The sequence below is a fragment of the Gopherus flavomarginatus genome, chromosome 12 (genome assembly GCF_025201925.1).
Source record: "Gopherus flavomarginatus isolate rGopFla2 chromosome 12, rGopFla2.mat.asm, whole genome shotgun sequence".
In the NCBI taxonomy this organism is placed as follows: Eukaryota; Metazoa; Chordata; order Testudines; family Testudinidae; genus Gopherus; species Gopherus flavomarginatus.
This window is the reverse complement of record NC_066628.1, coordinates 31710437-31727589: the sequence shown is the minus strand read 5'-3', so window position 1 is coordinate 31727589 and position 17153 is coordinate 31710437.

The window sequence follows — 17153 nt, the reverse complement described above, 5'->3', positions numbered from 1 at the left end:
TACACTGCGCTGTGTCAGTGGGAGAGCATCTCCCGTCGACTTCCCTTACGTTTTTAGGGGAGGTGGAATACACTAATTGATGGGAGAGTGCTCTCCCTTTGATTTAGCATGTCTTCACCAGATCTGCTAAATCGACACTCGCTGCATTGATTGCAAGTTGTAAGTGTAGACATGCCCTTAGCATCCTAGCCGAGGTTTGCCTTCCTAAAACTCCCCTTGCGGTTCCAGTTGGAGAGAGCAGTTATCTTCAGGGCCTGTTCTCAAAATATCTGTAGCCTTTGTCGATGTTAAGGCAAGAAGGGACCATTTTGATCATCTAGTCTGACCTGCAAAACAAAGGCCATAGAATTTCATGCAGTGATGCCTGCATCAAAGCCTAGCTCAACCACAAGAGATTAGCATAATTTTTTAGAAAGTCAGTCTTGGACATAGAGATCAGGTGTCTTTAAAAACCTATCCTTTACAGACCCCAAGAGATGGGCATTGTTGTGCTGCACTCCAGAGATGACTGTATTCCAGGGACAGGGGAAGTGATCTACTGTAATGTGTTAAATGCCTTGGAGAGTGCCTGGAAAGCACTTTATAATATCAAAATACCACCACATCTTGTGTTTCAGTTACACGTAGATATTAGAGTATGCACTTCTACGGATGCCCAATTTACGCTCAGGATGCCATTATGGAAATGAGAACGGACACTAAAAAGCTCTTCTACCTAACTATATCCATCCAGCTAGGGATTTATACCATGTTCACAGTAATAACACCTAGCTTTTATAAAGAGCTTTTCATTCATAGACCTCAAAGCACTTTGCAAAGGAGGTCGTGTCACTATCTCCGTTTTACAGATGGAGAAACTGGGGAACAGGGAGAGAAGTGACTTGCCCAGCAAAGTAGGGGCAGAGCTGGGATTAGAATCCAGTTCTCCTGAGTTTTAGGCTCTCATACTGGGGCAGCTCTGCCGTTGGTAGCAATAGCTGTTGTGGCCTGTCCCCAGTGGTATTTTAACTACTGTGCAAATTTGCGAAGAGCCAGTCTGAGAAGCAGCATGTTGCAGGAATGGGCATTGGCTTAGGAGTCATGAAACCTAGCTTCTAGTCCCCGCTCTGCTCCTGAACTGTTGTGCAGCCTTAGGTGAGCCACTTCTTCTATGCCTCTGGTTCCCCTCCCAGCCTTTGTCTGTCTTGGCTATTTACACTGGAAGTTCTCTGGGGCAGGAGACTATCTTCCTCTGTTCTGTGTGGTACAGTGCCAGGCACACCTTGGCCCTGAGCTAATCTGAAGGCTACGGGAATAATTAATGTATGTGCAACAAAAAGCTTTACAAGTAATTTTATCTGGGAAAAATTATAGAGAAGTCAGTTCAAACACACCCCATCTATGCCAAATGTTTAATTTGGAGTAAAATATGACATCTGAGCTGATGGACCTCAGGCCAGCTATGAAGTCACCATCACAAGAACTCCCACGTCAGTTGGTCCCTGGAGACATAAGACCCCTCACTCCTGTCAAGCATTTAATGGACCATGGGGTCACTCTTAGCAGTAGGGCAAAGTTACTTAGTTATGCTGCATGTTAAATCTATTATTTATTTGTACTATGATTGCACCTGTCACGGACCAGAGCCCAATGGCCTCTGAAGACTGCCTTTTGCAAGAGCTCATTAGAAGGGTGTTGCTACTATCTCTCAAGGTTCTATCTGCACTGAGCATGCTCCAGCCCCACTGAGTGTCCTTCATGCCAGCCATGCTGAGCATGACTCCAGGCTCAGAGTTAGGATTCTGTATGGGAGGATGGTGGAGTAGCAGTTGGAGAGGCCCTTGGGCCAAGAGAAATGCAGAGGTTAAAATTAAACAAATATATGTAGATGGGAGCTGACCTGTGAGTTACCTAGAAGAGACCCCATAATAGGTGGTCTCTATTCAACCTATTAGTAACCATTTAGCTACCAATACTTCCGTTTTCTGTCATCCAAAAGCAAGCAAAAGAAGGTAAGAAAATCAAATTGCACATTGTCCTACAGATCTGAATGAACCTAGAGCCTGACAGACCATGGGTGGATGAAAGAGAAAGGACAGCTGGATGCCACAGTCTCTATACCCAACATCAAATCTCCTCCTGATTAAGGACTGAAAAAAACATGTTAAGTTTGGAAGTAAATATATCAAAGAGCCCAGCAATCAAAGCTCAGTCCCAAAGAAATGTTTGGTTTGGGGTGTTAGTTTGAGAATCCAGGGATACTAAGACTTGTGCTGTTAGCAAAAGCTTTGAGACCTTTTTGCTGGGGAGATAGAACGCATTATCCGGAAGAACTGGGAAGGTCTTAAAACAGAGATACAAAAAGGGTAATTAACTAAACTGCGCTTCCATACCCTCCCCCACCACCTTTGCTTCTAAGAGGTACTGGACTGCATCCAAGGTGGGGAAAGTGTTAAACAGCAAAGAACAGTCTGTGAATGTACTAACAGCTTGGAGGATCATAGTCAGGTCTGTATTACAGCAGTGCCTAGAGCCTCTAGCCAAGATCAGACCCTTCTTGTGCTAGGTGCTGTACAGGCAACCCTTGCCCTGATGAGTATACAATCCAAATAGACAAGACAGGGTGGGAAGGAAACAGACACTGCAAGGGGAAGTGACTTGCTCAGAGTCACACGGCAGGTCAGGGGCAGAGCTGTGACTTGAACTCAGGTTTCCCCTTGTCCAGCATCCTCATCCACCAGACCAGAGGGCCTCAATCTTTTTTTTTTCACTGCTTTCCCCCTTCTCTATAGACATCACATAACAGCTCCCCACCTCCTTCCCCCACCAAACTCCTGTATATCCAGGGCAGATAGTGGCTCACTGCGGGCAGCAGGCAACTCATGCTCAGGGCAATGGCAGGACATGGCCAACTCCATCCCTGGAGGAGTCCATGACAGCACAGCGCTAAGTGGACCAGGGCTTCTTGCCCTCCCCCCAGAGCTTCTTGCACCCATGGGTTCGGAAGGGTTTAAAATATGCAGGGCTGCAGACTACAGGGTGTCCGGGCCAGAGCAGGGCAGCAGTGGGGAGAGTCAGCAGGGAGTACCCAGGGAAGAGAGGATGGGGAGAAGGCAGGACATGCCCCACAGTTTGAAAACTGATGCACTAGCCCATACTGCCACCTGCAGACCCAAGAATTCAGAGCCCACCTTGGTAAGTAAGGAGCCCCCATCTGCAGAGTGCTGCATGACGGAACTGCAGTAGATGGTGAGGCTTGAGAAACAATGGGCCAGATTGACCCCACACACACTTCATAGAGCCACACGGTGGGGCAGGGAGGAACCTTCCCAGTGGAGAACCCCCCCCCCATCATCCCACTGGGGGTGGAGTTTGCTCCCCTGCCTCATGGAAAGGCCACCCCAGGGGATCTGCAAGAGGCCAATGCCATCGGCCCAGCACTAAACCTGGGTGGCCCCAGCCCCAGCTCCCTGGCAATGTCATTCCATTCCAGGTGCAGTAGCAGGGCTGCCCCACAGCTCTGACTCCCCCTCCCCTATGGCTATGTGGAAAATCACCCTGAAAGGTACCATAGCCCCAGGACTCAGGGAGTGATGGGGATCCCCATAGTGTGCCTTGCCAATGTGCCACTCTGTAGATCTGATTCAGTGCCCATTGAAGTCAATGAGCGTCTTCCCATTGCCTTCAGTGGGTGCTGGATTGAACCCCATGTGCTTCCACGTTGTATCTGTTCAGTCTGACAAAAGCCATTTTGTTCTTCCTTCCTCCCGAAGCCCCTCTTGATCCTTCACTGGGGGACTGTACCTGTAGCATCTACTGTAGCCACACTGGGCCTTCCCCTCAATAGGGGAAATGAAGGAGACAGGGCTTGAGCTAAGGAGAAAGAGGATGACAGAGATGCTCCCTGCTGAGGCCCGTAGGCCATGTTCAGCATTGGCTACCCTACGTTTAAACCAAACACCTTCAGTTAGTTTACCCTGAAATTGCACCCCTTGCCCCAATTTAAGGGGAAAGTGTTGGGATAAGAAACACAATGTTTTTAAATCAACATGGTTATCTCTTAATAACAGCCCCTTGCTTCAATACAGTGAAGAACAGGAGCAATCGAAATCACTTTGTATCATTAGTTCTGCTTATTTACCTGTTACCTATCAGCTCAGAATCTTTTTAAAGAAGTAACTAGACCACTCACCTTTGTTTATAGTCAGCTCTCACCTGCACTAGCCCAGTGCTGCAAAGCTTGGGTAGGGAATGCTGCAGAGGAAGACGTGGTTCTAAAATCAGTTTTCAGTTGGGCTTTGTTTAAACAACAGATGAAGGGAAACATTTCACCTGGACTTTAAATTTTTTAAAAAGGTTTTTTGAAGAACAAAAGCTAAGTGTTGGCCCTGCTAAAAACGACACTTCACTTGGCTGCGTCCCTTAAAGTCAAATGAGCGCTCAGTTCAAAGGAGTCCAGCTCAGCATCATCGCATGCTTCTCTAGTACCATAACTGGTAGGTCAGCAGCAGCTGTCTGGCTGATCAGAAAGGTACTTAAATTACAGAGCAGTGTGGACAATACAAATATCTGGGTGGGTTAGATGGAGACCAAGTTAGGGCTTGCCTGTGGACAGATTGTTATGCATTCCTATGGTTCAGTCGTGGATCTCAGTGCACTAAGATTCATTACACTCACAATACTCCTGGGAAATTGGAACAAGTCAGACCCCATTTTACAGAGGGGGTAATTAACAGTGCAGTGACATTAAGGGCTGGTCTACACTGGGGAGCCGGGATCGATCTAAGATGCACAACTTTAGCAATGCTATTCGCGTAGCTGAAGTTGAAGTATCTTAGTTCGACTTACCTGGCCGTCCTCACGGCGGCGAGTCAACTGCTGTGGCTGCTCCGTCAACGCTGCTTACTCCTCCTGCCGAGGTGGAGTACAGGTGTCGATTCATGGATCGTTTTATTGCATCTAGATGAGACACAATAAATCAATCCCCGATAGATTGATTACTCCCCGCGGATCTAGTGGGTAGTATAGACGTACCCGAGGTGATTTAACCAATTTCTGATAAGGCACTAGCAGTAGGACCCTGAACTCCCTGTTCTAAGCACTGGGCCACGATCTTTTCCTAAGTAGTCAGGGCATGAGTAATTGTACTCTGTAGCCTGGCAGATGAAACCCCACAGGAAGCAGTTATCATCCCTTATCTGTAGAAAAACTGAAGCAAACTGCTTATCTTCAAAGAAATATCCATTGTCCAGGTGACCACCTTGTACACTCTGTTCTGAGATGCATTGCAGCAGAGTAGGAGATTAAGAGACGGTCCCAATGCACTGAGATCCAGATATAGATCACACAATGGGGATTTAGGAGACCTTTTAAAAACCAAGAGCGTGAAATTCTCGCAGTTGCTCCTCCTCCTCCCCGCCCCCCCACCCCCGTATGAACTGTAATTTAGAGGATTTTGTTTTGAATAATCATATTCAATTAGTGGGGGAGAAGTGGTGGCTGGTGCTTTGTTTTAACCACTTAGTGAAAGACTATCTTTGCTGGAAGGGGCTTAAATGCAACATTTAACTAAATTAGGTCCCTTCTTTTAATATCATTCAGAAGGGGATTCTGAATGGATTTCCCGGCCTACTTCAAACGACTGCGGCAGCACATCCACTGCGGTGCAGATCATTCATGGACACTCCAGGAGATGTAAAAACATCTGCTGGATCCTTTCAGTACAGCTACTCCCCTTGCTAATAATTGTCTGTGTTCTGTCATCTAGAAAGGGACTTTGTATGTCTCCCAGGTATTCTGATGCTAATTTGTTTAGTTAAAAAGAAAAGGGCTAAACAGATGTGAGCCATTTGGTTAGGTTGTAGTTCATTTGTTAGGAAGTGCAAAGGGTTCTTGGCAGGATATTAAATATTACCTTGGCTATTCACAAACACTTCATATTTCAAGAGAGGAAGGGAGCCAGGGGCTGCACTCAATAAATCAGCCTTTTCAAAGAGACAGAAAAAGGCAAACATTTGATAAATCTGTGTCATTACACTTAGCGATCAAAGGGGTTTACACATGTATTTATGCAACTGGCAACCTAGGAGACAATAATAACAAACATAGATCTCTGACGGCCTTACAAAAATAAAAATTAGGCTGTTCTAATCTGCAATTATCAGGGAAATGGGCGACGTAGGAGGTTCTTAGCTGCAAAGCTTTTTAACTTGGTAAAAAGCTGTGAATGATGAGAGCTTGTTAAATCGTTAATACCAACAATTAGCAAGTTCTATGCACAAGAGATTGCAAAAGCCATTATCTTTTAACATGCGGTGCGTGTGTGTCTGCAGACGCATTTTTATATACATGCGTGCCATAGTTATTGGGAATAAGTATCAGCGAAATGTTGCATAAAGTGCTAATTACCATTATAATATTCCTGCAGAGGTTCTATATGAATGAGCCTGAGGGATCTTTGGAAGACTTGGTGATTTCCATTCATAACTATTTTTCTCCATTGAGTTAAAAATGCATCTTATCTCTTCAGGAGTTTGGAGCTCATGGATTGAGCCCTGAAGGAGCCAGGTAATTGTTCCCAAATTAGGCTGACTAATTTTGTACAGCTATGTAAATATGGAACCAGAGAACGAAACTTTAATAACTCAGTAGAGAAGCTGAGAAGACCCAAAAGGAGGATAATGCAGACAATGGGGCAGCGAGAGGGACCAATGAGGTTGCTGTGGGCACTGAAATCCAGCACAGAGTTTGGCTCAGGAATTGAAATGTGTCCAGAAGAAACAAGAACCACCATGCTACACTGAAGACAAGAAAAAAAAATTCCATTCCATAGAGATGAACCCATGGACAAAGCAATAGAGGCCAGAGAAATTAGAGAAGGTAAAACGGCATTCTGTCATCTAGTCTTTTCCCTTTGGCCAGTCCTGGATTGTTCTCCTGTTCTCCAGTTCCATTTTAAATGACTCAAGCAATTTGGCTTCTACCAATTCCTATGGGAAGCGTCCATGGTCTATAGATTTCACTGTGTGGAAACTCTTGACAGCCAGCCTATATTTTCCTTTACTCAGTTCCATCACATCACTTCTACTTATACCTCCTCCTCAGAGCAGCTCAAACACCGTTCTCCATTTAAGTTGGAGGTATTATGCTAACGGTGCATTTAGCCTGTGCTGTTTAGTGAAATAGGCATTAAAGCAAATTAGAAAAAAAAAACAGTGATTTCAACTCTGTTGAGCGAGATGGAAAGAACACCTAGAGTGTGATGGCATCTCCACTATGCTTCAGAGAGACCCAATGAGGCACAAAGGAAGCGCATTAGATCATCAGAACAACTCCCATTTGCTGAACATACCCCGAGGGCATTGATATTGTATATAGCGATGTCTAAGAACTCATTAGCCATTTCCTTGGTGTGACATGCACCACCGCATGTACACATCGTTCCCCCCTCTTCCACCCACATCCTTCTCAGGAGTTGGTCAGAGGTGGGAAGTCACTTAAAAGCTACATGATGTCTTCCACACCAGTGATTGAACCTTCCTGAATTCAGATTACCTTTCCTCTGGTGATGCCATGCCATCCCACCACCAGGACAACCCAGGCCTCTCTATATTTTGGCAGTGAATTCTGAAGAAAGGGATTTACATTCACTTTTGATGCCATTTCTCTTGCTCAATGTAACACGACCTGAGCTGCATGCCTTCTGGTTCCTGGGTTAATTTTAACACGTTCGTTTTGACCCACAAAGTCCTAAATGACCTGGGACCATCCTATCTAAGAGACAGCTCTCTCTTCACTGCCCTGGGACTGCACTTGGAATTGTTGGGGGTACTTGAATTGGAATCCTCTTGCTATGAGAGACAAGGAGGCTGCTAGGCAGTTTTCCAGAAAGGCCCCTCTGTTTTGCCTCTCTCTTTCCCAACTCCCCTCACACTGGTCCACACTAGCCCCAATCTGCTGATCCATGGGCCATGCTACAAAGCAAGTCATTTGTAGGGGAGGAAGCAAAGTTGTGAAGCTGCTTAGTGACTGATTTTAAAATTTCTAACTTTAGTAATTGCTGTTTAACATCCTTTTGAGATACTAGTGGAATGGAAAGGGTGTTATAGTATGACTGCATCTGTTTTTTCTCATAACTACAGAACAGAAATATTTATTGAACACTTCTACCTTTTCTGCATTATTATGGTTAAGTCTACCAGCTCCATCTAGTAATGGACCAATACCATAGTTAGGTTTCTTTTTGTTCCTAATATACCTACAAAACTCTTTCTTCTTGTCCTTAAATCTGCTGGCCATAGACCTCTCCTTCTGTCCCTTTTCTTCCCTTATCAGTTTTCTGCAGTTTCTAGCTTCTGATTTATATTCGTTACTATTGACTTCCTCTTTCTTCCATTTGTTGTTTGTTTTTTATAGCTGCCTTCACTGACCCTCTAAACCACATTGATTTTTTTAACCAATGTGACCTTCTTCCTCAATTGTTCTTTTGGGGTATGTAGGAAAGTGTTCTTAAACCATTCCCAATGATCATTCACATTTTTCTGATTCAATTCTTCCTCCCATATGATTTGGGTCAATTGTTTTCAGCTTTGTGAAACTGGCCCTTTCAAAGAACTGTGTGTGTATTACATATATCACTGGTCTGGTCTTTATTCTGTTTGCACATTGTATGTGTGATCAAGTCATGATTACTAGTACCTAAGTTACCATTGATTTTTAGTTCCAGTTTCAGTTGGATGCAACACTTTGATTTAGGAAATTGTCATCTATAGTAAAGAGATTCCAGTTTCTGCTTCCAAGCATCAAAGAACAATTTCAGCAAAAAATATACATCATTTTGCAATGAAGATGTTCTGTGGCTACAAAAGGGGCATCTGCTCCCAAACCGCATAAATAGTTTCTTATTCGGTAGCACAACCCCAGGAGTGACAAGATGAAATTGGTGGGTGGGGGAGAGTGTGGTTGGGCTAAATACTAAATGAGTGGCAAGGACCACGAATTGTGAAACAGTCTCTCCAGGGAAGTGATGGAATTCATATCACTACACTGCACACAGGATTGGAGAATGGTAGGGAATAATCCTGCCCTGACACCAGGGCGGTGGCCTAGAGGGGCTTTACCATTGCCTCTATCTGAAATTCTCTAGTTATTCCAACAGGAAAGTTGACAGGATTCTCCATGTTCTTTCCTGTTGCAACAGGGACTTTTAGACTGTTGGCCCATCTCCATCTAAATGGTGCTCAGCTGGGTATCACACTGGCATCATAGCAAGAGCTCAAGGGCTGCTCAGAAAAGCACATAAGCACATGCTTCACGTTAAGCCTGCAATTAAATTGCATTGATTTCAATGAGAAGTAAGTGTGTGCTAAAGGGTTTTCCTGAATACCATGATACAAACTGGAGAGGCCCTCTCCATATAACCCCATGAAGACTACAGATCTCAGCATGCTGTGCTCTTTCTAGCTCAGGTCAGAGCATGCCGTGATGTGAGCTGCAATCCCCAGAGGACTTCACTTCCAGATAGAGCTGAGGACAGCTCACAGATCATACTGGAGAGCTCTGTGGGGTGCATTTGTCACACAGGCTGCATTTTGGCTAGAATTAAGCAGACAGTTCGGTGCCATGTCAGCTGTAAGGAATGACAAGTGGGTCATCCTCTCCTCCCTGCCCCTGGCTTTGAATTTACCAATATAATTAAATGCAGTGAAACCTATACAAGATTCCACCCTTCTTAGATATTAGAGGCCTGCCCCAAAGTATCTCTAACTGACCAAGTTCAATTGTTGAGGTCTCCAAGGCAAGGATTGTTAGGTTTGTAGACTGAAAGCTCTTTGGGGCAGGGACTGTCTTTTTGTTCCATTTATACAATGCCTGGCACTGGGGCTCCTCGGCAATATGGTCATACAACTAATAATGAATATAGTGAGAGTGAGCCTGCAGGCACTACTACAATACAAACAATAGATCATTCTGTCGCACCTTTGCAAGGAAGCCATCTCCATTAAGCAACCAGTTTTTTGTCATTCCCTGGAGAAGCTGCTTAAGACAGATTTCTCTGTAACTGCATCTTGTTGATAACAATTTGTCTTAAAAGCTGAGCTCTCTTTATAAGATATAAGTAAATGCTTTATGGGCTCAGAAACATCTTTCTGTGCCAGTTTGTTGATTTTAGCCTGGTTAGGTTTTACCATGTGCGAGGAGCAACAAGACCCTGCCAGTCAGATGGGCCTTTAGAGGTAAGAACAAAAGCTGAGTTTCCATGAGAGAGCACAGTGTGTGTCTCTCTTCTGTGTTGACCTGAATGCAGAATGGCTGCCTGACTCCGCAGACAGCAGAATCTTTAAAAATGTAAAGGTTCAGTGCACAAAATAAAGGAATAATAGTTACCTAACTAAATACACTACAATCCTAGACTGACAGGCCAGTTTCCATCATCTCTTGAACCAATGCTGCCTATAATATTGATTTATAAACAGACTGTGGGGAGTCTCCCATCTAATTTCATTTGCTCTGAAGTTGCTGTCACAATTACTATAGTCAAGCTGCTGATATAGTACAGCACTCTGCTAGCTACAAGCTGTCCTCCCTCTGCAGCTCTAGCTTCACTACGTATGTTAGAAAGAGAGAAAATATTGTTCTTCTGGGATTGTATTTTACCAGAGCTTGTTTGATGCCATCACTGGCTTTGGAGACATAATCAGTTTTAAAGTGCCTGCAAAGACTTAGGAAATGTCTCTGAATTTTTACACAATGACTGAAATAGTAAACACTAGGGTAAGAGTTGTTTAGTAGATAGGGTGCAGTGACGGTGATTCCAAAAAGGACAGGCGTGCAGCATGGTCCCCTGAACTATAACTCAGGAGCTTACGTTCCATTTATGGCTCTGCCACTGACTTGCTGTATGACCTTGGGCAAGTCACTTTGTCTCTTGGTGCCTCCATTTCCCCTTTTTTCCTACATTCATCTTGTCTACACTATAAAGCATTTACCATTACAGCTATAGCAGCAAACCCACCTAGGGAGACACTGCTTATACTGTCCTTTTGCCACCATGGCTTATCCCTCAACAAGTTAAGCTATAACCAGCCAAATTACCTTTTTTACCAGTATGACTGAGTCTGCACTAGAGGAGTTTGTCGACGTAGCTCTATGTCTGCCAGGGTGTGATATTTTTCCACACTCCTTACTGAGATAGCTATGCCAGTGCACCCCCTCATGGCAGGATGCAGTATTGCTGGGGTTCTTTCACCCCTATGCTCCCTTGTCCCACCCTGGCTCCACGAGTCTGCTGCTTCTGTGGTCTCCCCATCAGCCAGGTCACTCATCTCCCAGTCCATTCCCCTTCTGAGGTTAATGAAAAAGTCCCAAATAAGAAAACCCAAAGTCTAGTAGCCTCTAAGCCCACCCCTCTGCCTCTGTTTGGGGCTCATAGTTCTTGCCTCTTTAACTTTGGATGCCTGTACTTTCCCTCTTTGTTTGAGGGAGAGAAACCCAGGCCCACCCCCTCCTCTGGGTTGCAGCTCTGTGGCCCTGTTTTAGGCAGCTAATAACTGTTCCTTCAGTCCCTCACCCATTTCCCCGAATTCTTCCTACCTTTGCCCTGTGGTCAGCATCTTCATCAGGTCTGCGGACTCTGCTAGCTCCACCTTCAGTTTGTGGTTCCTCACAGATTCCTCTTAGCCAGCCATGCAGGTGGTTCCTGAAAGCTGCTCCTAGCCCCTCTCACAGCAACGGGGCTCTATTCTGAACAGTCCCTCTGGCTGTCTCCTGGAGGCAGTCAGTATTTCCCTCCTTCAAACAGGAAACTTTCCCTCAGTCCTGTTTCTGGGGCTGAGATTGGATTGCAGGCTGTCTCCTGTCTCCAAATAGGAGTTGCCCAAACTCTCCTGCACAGAGCTGGGCTAGTGATTTAGACAGTTCACTCATCCCTCGTGGCAGACATCTTTCCCCCCGAGCTCGCCTCCTCAGAGCTGGTGTTGGGATTTTAGACCAGCTACCAGGCTTTAGCTAACTTTCCCTAGAGCTGCGCACCCTTTCCCAATTAGTCCGCCAGCTTGGAGGGTTCGGCAAGGTAGCCTTCTCCCAGTGCTACCTGCCCAGCTATGACTCAGGTGGGAGCAGGCAGAATATATGCTAATCCCCTACTCCCAGCTTGCTCCCCGTTGGTTGAGTGAGCGAAGGTAGCCTTCCACTCTGCAAAGTTCCTGGTCCCAAGCCCTTAAAGAAATAGCAATTGACTTTCTTCCAAATGCTTATTCCTGGGGTTGCTTTCTCTCCTCTAGTACCTCTACTGTCCTAGGTCTTTGTATACCCACAAAACTTCCACCATCTTAAAGAACCATGATACATGACTGTGCTGACCACTAGGTACCACTGCCCTTAAGGGAAGACTACCCAATCACAATGCACATAAGTGCTTTGTTGCCTGGGATACGTCATCCTTGCCAACATGCAAAATTGAGGCCTACTACTAGCTTTGGTAGCTCCGGCCAGTAAGGGTTGTGATCCTGTCAGTTCTGCTAAGCTACACAGGGCCAAGACAGGTGGGTATTAGGAGGGGTTTTCTTAAGCAGTCTCCCAGGGGCAGTGCAGAGTGGCACTAATGCTTGAATAGGTGGTATTGTTCCCTTTGAGACAGTAGTGTCCAGTCAGTCCCCTAGCATGGTGTTAGCTGGCACTATGTTACTGGAGGTGCTATCAAAATCCTGAGCACTTGTAGCCCAAGGCACTTTTTGCTAGAGCAAGGTGATATTCCATGAGTCTTCCATTTTTGAGCAGATGCATTGTGCCTCCCTATGGCTTCGAGATAGCTAGATATAGGATTCTCCTTTACTTACTGCCTACAGTGATATGTAATGTTGCAGTGCACTGTTAAACAACTGCCAGGTTACCACCCCAGAGGTAGCTGCGTCTTGTTTCAGCCACTACTGAAATGCAACCACTTCTGGGATGAAATCTGGCAGCTGTGGAACACAGAACTGTAATAGTATATAAGTTTAATATATGGTTTTTAAACGTCTTTGAGATCCACTATAACTCGTGCAGTATAAAGTCCTGGGAATCCATCAGTGAGACTTAGACAGTCTGAATTCATTATCAAGGGTAATATGGATTTGTAAATTCAGAGAGCAGGCTCCACTATGGTGAACAGTCAGAGCTTTAAGGAGAGCTAAAAGAAAAGTTAGAGAAACAAGGTTAAGGTACCTAGTCCAGGACTCAAGAAACATAACTTCAGCTCTCTGCTTTGTCACAGCACTGGCCTCGCTCATAGGTACGTTGTCAGCACTAAATACATTCAAGATTGTGAAGTGCCCAGATACAAGACAGACAAGAGAGACCGACATTGCATGAAGTACTTGTATTCCAGATGTTTCAACTGTCTGACCCAACTCTGGTTCTGGTAATTACATCATGCTTATCTAAACTCCTCCATGTAGATTCAGTTGGGGGAACTGGTCTTCATTTTCTCATTTAACATATTGCTTATATTGTGTGCAGCTGGCTCTGAATGATAACTTCCACACCGAAGGTGGCTACGTTTCAGGGTTGGGATGAAGGGAAGTTTAGGGCCGAGACTTGCAGCTTTACTGTAGTGCTCTAGCTAACCAGTGAAAATTATTGGTATTGTACCTTGAGACAACCCAACATCCTTTAGAGTCAATGGAAAGACTCACTCAAACTTAACTGGAAGTTGGATTGCACCCTTACAGTGCCAACAACCTAGGGCAAGTTGTCAATCACAAGTTATCTAATCCCTGTTAATTAGAAAACTCTGTAGAGGACCCCTAAGCACTGAAGAAAGCAGAGATTTTTAGACTATGTAAAGGCACCTATTAGAATTCTTTTCTTGACTAGGAAGCTGTGCATGATAGTCACCATTTTTCATACTAAGCTAAAGCATAACGTCATGCTCACTTGGAAACTAATAGGCGTTTCTGTCCCAGTTAAGGAGGTTTTCAGCAGTTGGCCCATGGTTTGTCTAGGTCTTTGGGGCCTTCTGGATAAGTGTAGTCTTAAGAGTGTAAGATAAGATTTTTCCAAGGAGCCTAAGGGATCGAGACACCAAACTCCCACAGGGCTCCTTTGAAAATCTCAGCTATAGAGGATTCCCATGATCTATATGTTTGCACAATTCCTGCCCACCCCCCGTAGGTTTTGAGGTGAAATCCACCATATTCTTTCTCCACCAGAAGAACAAAGAGAAATAAGAACATAAGAACAGCCATACTGGGTCAGACCAAAGGTCCATCTAGCCCAGTATCCTATCTGCTGACAGTGGCCAATTCCAGGTGCCCCAGAGGGAAAGGACAACAGGTAATCATCAAGTGATCCATCCCCTGTCGCCCATTCCCAGATTTTGGCAAACAGAGGCTAGGGACACCATCCCTGCCCAACCTGGCTAATAGCCATTGATGGACCTATCCTCCATGAACTTATCTAGTTCTTTTCTGAATCCTGTTATAGTCTTGGCCTTCATGGTGTGTTACATTCGCCTGAATGGGAACAATCTAGAGAGGAAAGCATGGGACCCAGCTGTGATAGCTGGGAGCACCTCACCTTCCTTGAAAAACCAAGAAAACAAGCCATTTCTTCTTCCAAGCTGCTTCACTCATTGTGCAGTGTATTGGATCAAAATTGTCCTGGAGAGAGAATATAGGATGCTATATAGGCCTCCCAAAAAGACTGGAAACAGGTCAGTTTAGATAGCCTGAACCATGAAATTTTTTTCTATTGGCAGAGGAAATGTGGTTTCTCGGTTTTACTGTCTCTTGTTGCTGAAAGATGAGGGCCTTCAGTCCCCAGTTCATAGTAACACCAGCTAGCTGAACACAATCAGTTGGTCCTGATGTTCCGGAAATCTTGCCTGCTTCCATCTCTGCAAGTATAAATCCCCTGTGGGATTATCACCACCACGGTCCCAGAGCAATGCTACAAACAAGCACTCTGTCGAACAATGCCACTTTCTCCAAGAGCACCTAAGTCCACCATGTGAGCTGCAGGGAATGCACAGGGCACCAAGAACAGGTAGGAAATGCTGGCAGGGTTTTCATATCGATGCTTCTGGATTGGCAATTGCAATAATATAGAAGAGTAGAACATGGCTGTGCCAGAAGCAATTCATAGCAAGGCTAGAGTGGAAGGGATGGCAGGGGCCTGGCATGGGGTTGTCACCGGCAGGAGCCATAACATATAGATCTTTCACATCCGGAGACAAACCCCTGTTTGAAGTGGCCACACTTAACCACCCTATCTCAGTCTCCCCTCCAGGTCTGAGGTATGTGGGGTGGGAGAGAGAACTATCCTATCAACAAAGAGACTCTCTTCTCAGACCCCGGTTTATTCCCATCCTATTGTTTCTGCACATCCACCCCTCAGATTTCCACAGCCCACTATCCAGACTCTGCTCTTGGCCCTTCAAAACTCAAATGTTATAGCAGACCCCAGACCTAATCCTCTGAGGCAGCTCCCTTCCCAGAGCCTCTGTGGTCCTTCTTCCTCTCCCGTTTGATCAGGGGATTCAAGCAGTCCTTTCCCACTTGATGCTGGCTCATTTCTCTGGATCCTTCCCTTCCTGGGGTCAAGCAAGCCCAGCCAGCTGCTCCTCTCACCAAACCTTCCACAAAGAACTCTTACATCCTGCTTCCCCTGCCAGCCTTGCTCAAGCCAGATGCTCCCTTGTGGGATACAAATGCCCTGAATATCTAGCCTTAAAAGGTGCTGGCCCTTTATGGGAAAGTCCGGCCGGCATCCTGATCCACTGTCATAAGTATCTGAGGCAGCTGTCCAGGCTTCAAACCACTGGGGAGGACCATGCAGTCCTCTCCTGTCAGGAAGCACATGGCTGGGTGCTGGCCTGGCTGAACGCAGCTGGGCGGAAAATGGATTTTCTGTCCCACAAAACAATTTCATCCCAACCTGAGACAACACGAAACATGCAATGTTCAACATTTCTGTAAAGTACCGTTCCAAAAAAAACACCCCCAAACGTTCCAAGTCAATTGAAATCATTTCTTTCTAGTCCGACTCTTTCGACATTTTTTTTTAAATATCACATACAAGTAAATGTCAACGTCAAAAGTCATTGCAAATGAAAAACTGGAATTGGTCATGTTGATACAGGAGCTTTGTTCTGATTCTGTTTCTCAATGAATTTCTGCCTTTGTCGAAATGATTGTGTGATCAGTTCATCAAAATGGCATTTTCTGACAGAAAACTGTTTTGAGGAAAACTTTGTGACCAACTCGACTGTAGAATCCTCTTAATGGCAGCCCCTCTGTCACCAGCCTGTCTGCTCTGAGTAAAAGAGGAGCCATCAGCCCTTTGGGGCAGAGACCGTGCATTGGTACCATGCCATACCCAATGGGGTGTGGGTCAGACAGGGGCCTAGCATCAAATAAATAATACAAATGCTGAAAATAAATATGGTACTGAACAAAAATGATCATCCTCACACTTCAGTTTTACTCCTCTTCTCTGAATCTCTATTTGGCAATTTGCATTAAATGAAAAGAGGGGAAAGTCTGACCCCATTGAAGTCAATGGGAATTTTGCCATTGACTTCAGCAGGGCCAGAATTTCACCCAATATCTGTACATTTCAGCACTGTGTAAAACCTCCGTAAATACCATTTACCCTCCCGGCACCAGCCAAACGCACCCGTGCTAAGCTGAATGGTTGCTCATACTGTCCTGTTAAAACATAATCACTGCCAGAGCTGCTCGTCACACTTTGGGCCCATCTACACTACAAGCCGCTTCTGGGGGAGCAGGGACTGAACTCAGCTTGCCCACAACTCAGGCTACTGCTCTAACCACTGGGCCAGCTTTCCAAGAAAGAAAGACTTTGGGGTTCGAGTGCTTCACTATGCACTTAGTTTGATGCTGTGGCCTTTCTTTGCCTCGGCTTGTGGCCTGTGTGTTAAATCCACCATTGCCACAATCACCCCAGTGTGACACATGAACAAACAACCTAGCTGAGCTGTTCTTTTTTCATGCTATGATCATCGGATGGTTCCCACACTTTGCTCACTGTCTTAATATGGCAGTCCTGTGAAAAGCTAGGAAATGGGCGATTTGGGGGAAGAGATTTCAGACAGCAGACAGCTCTTAAATCCAGCAGGAAAAGCCCTGTCAAGCTCCTGTGGTTGGAAGCCGAAGCTAGACAAAGTCTAACTA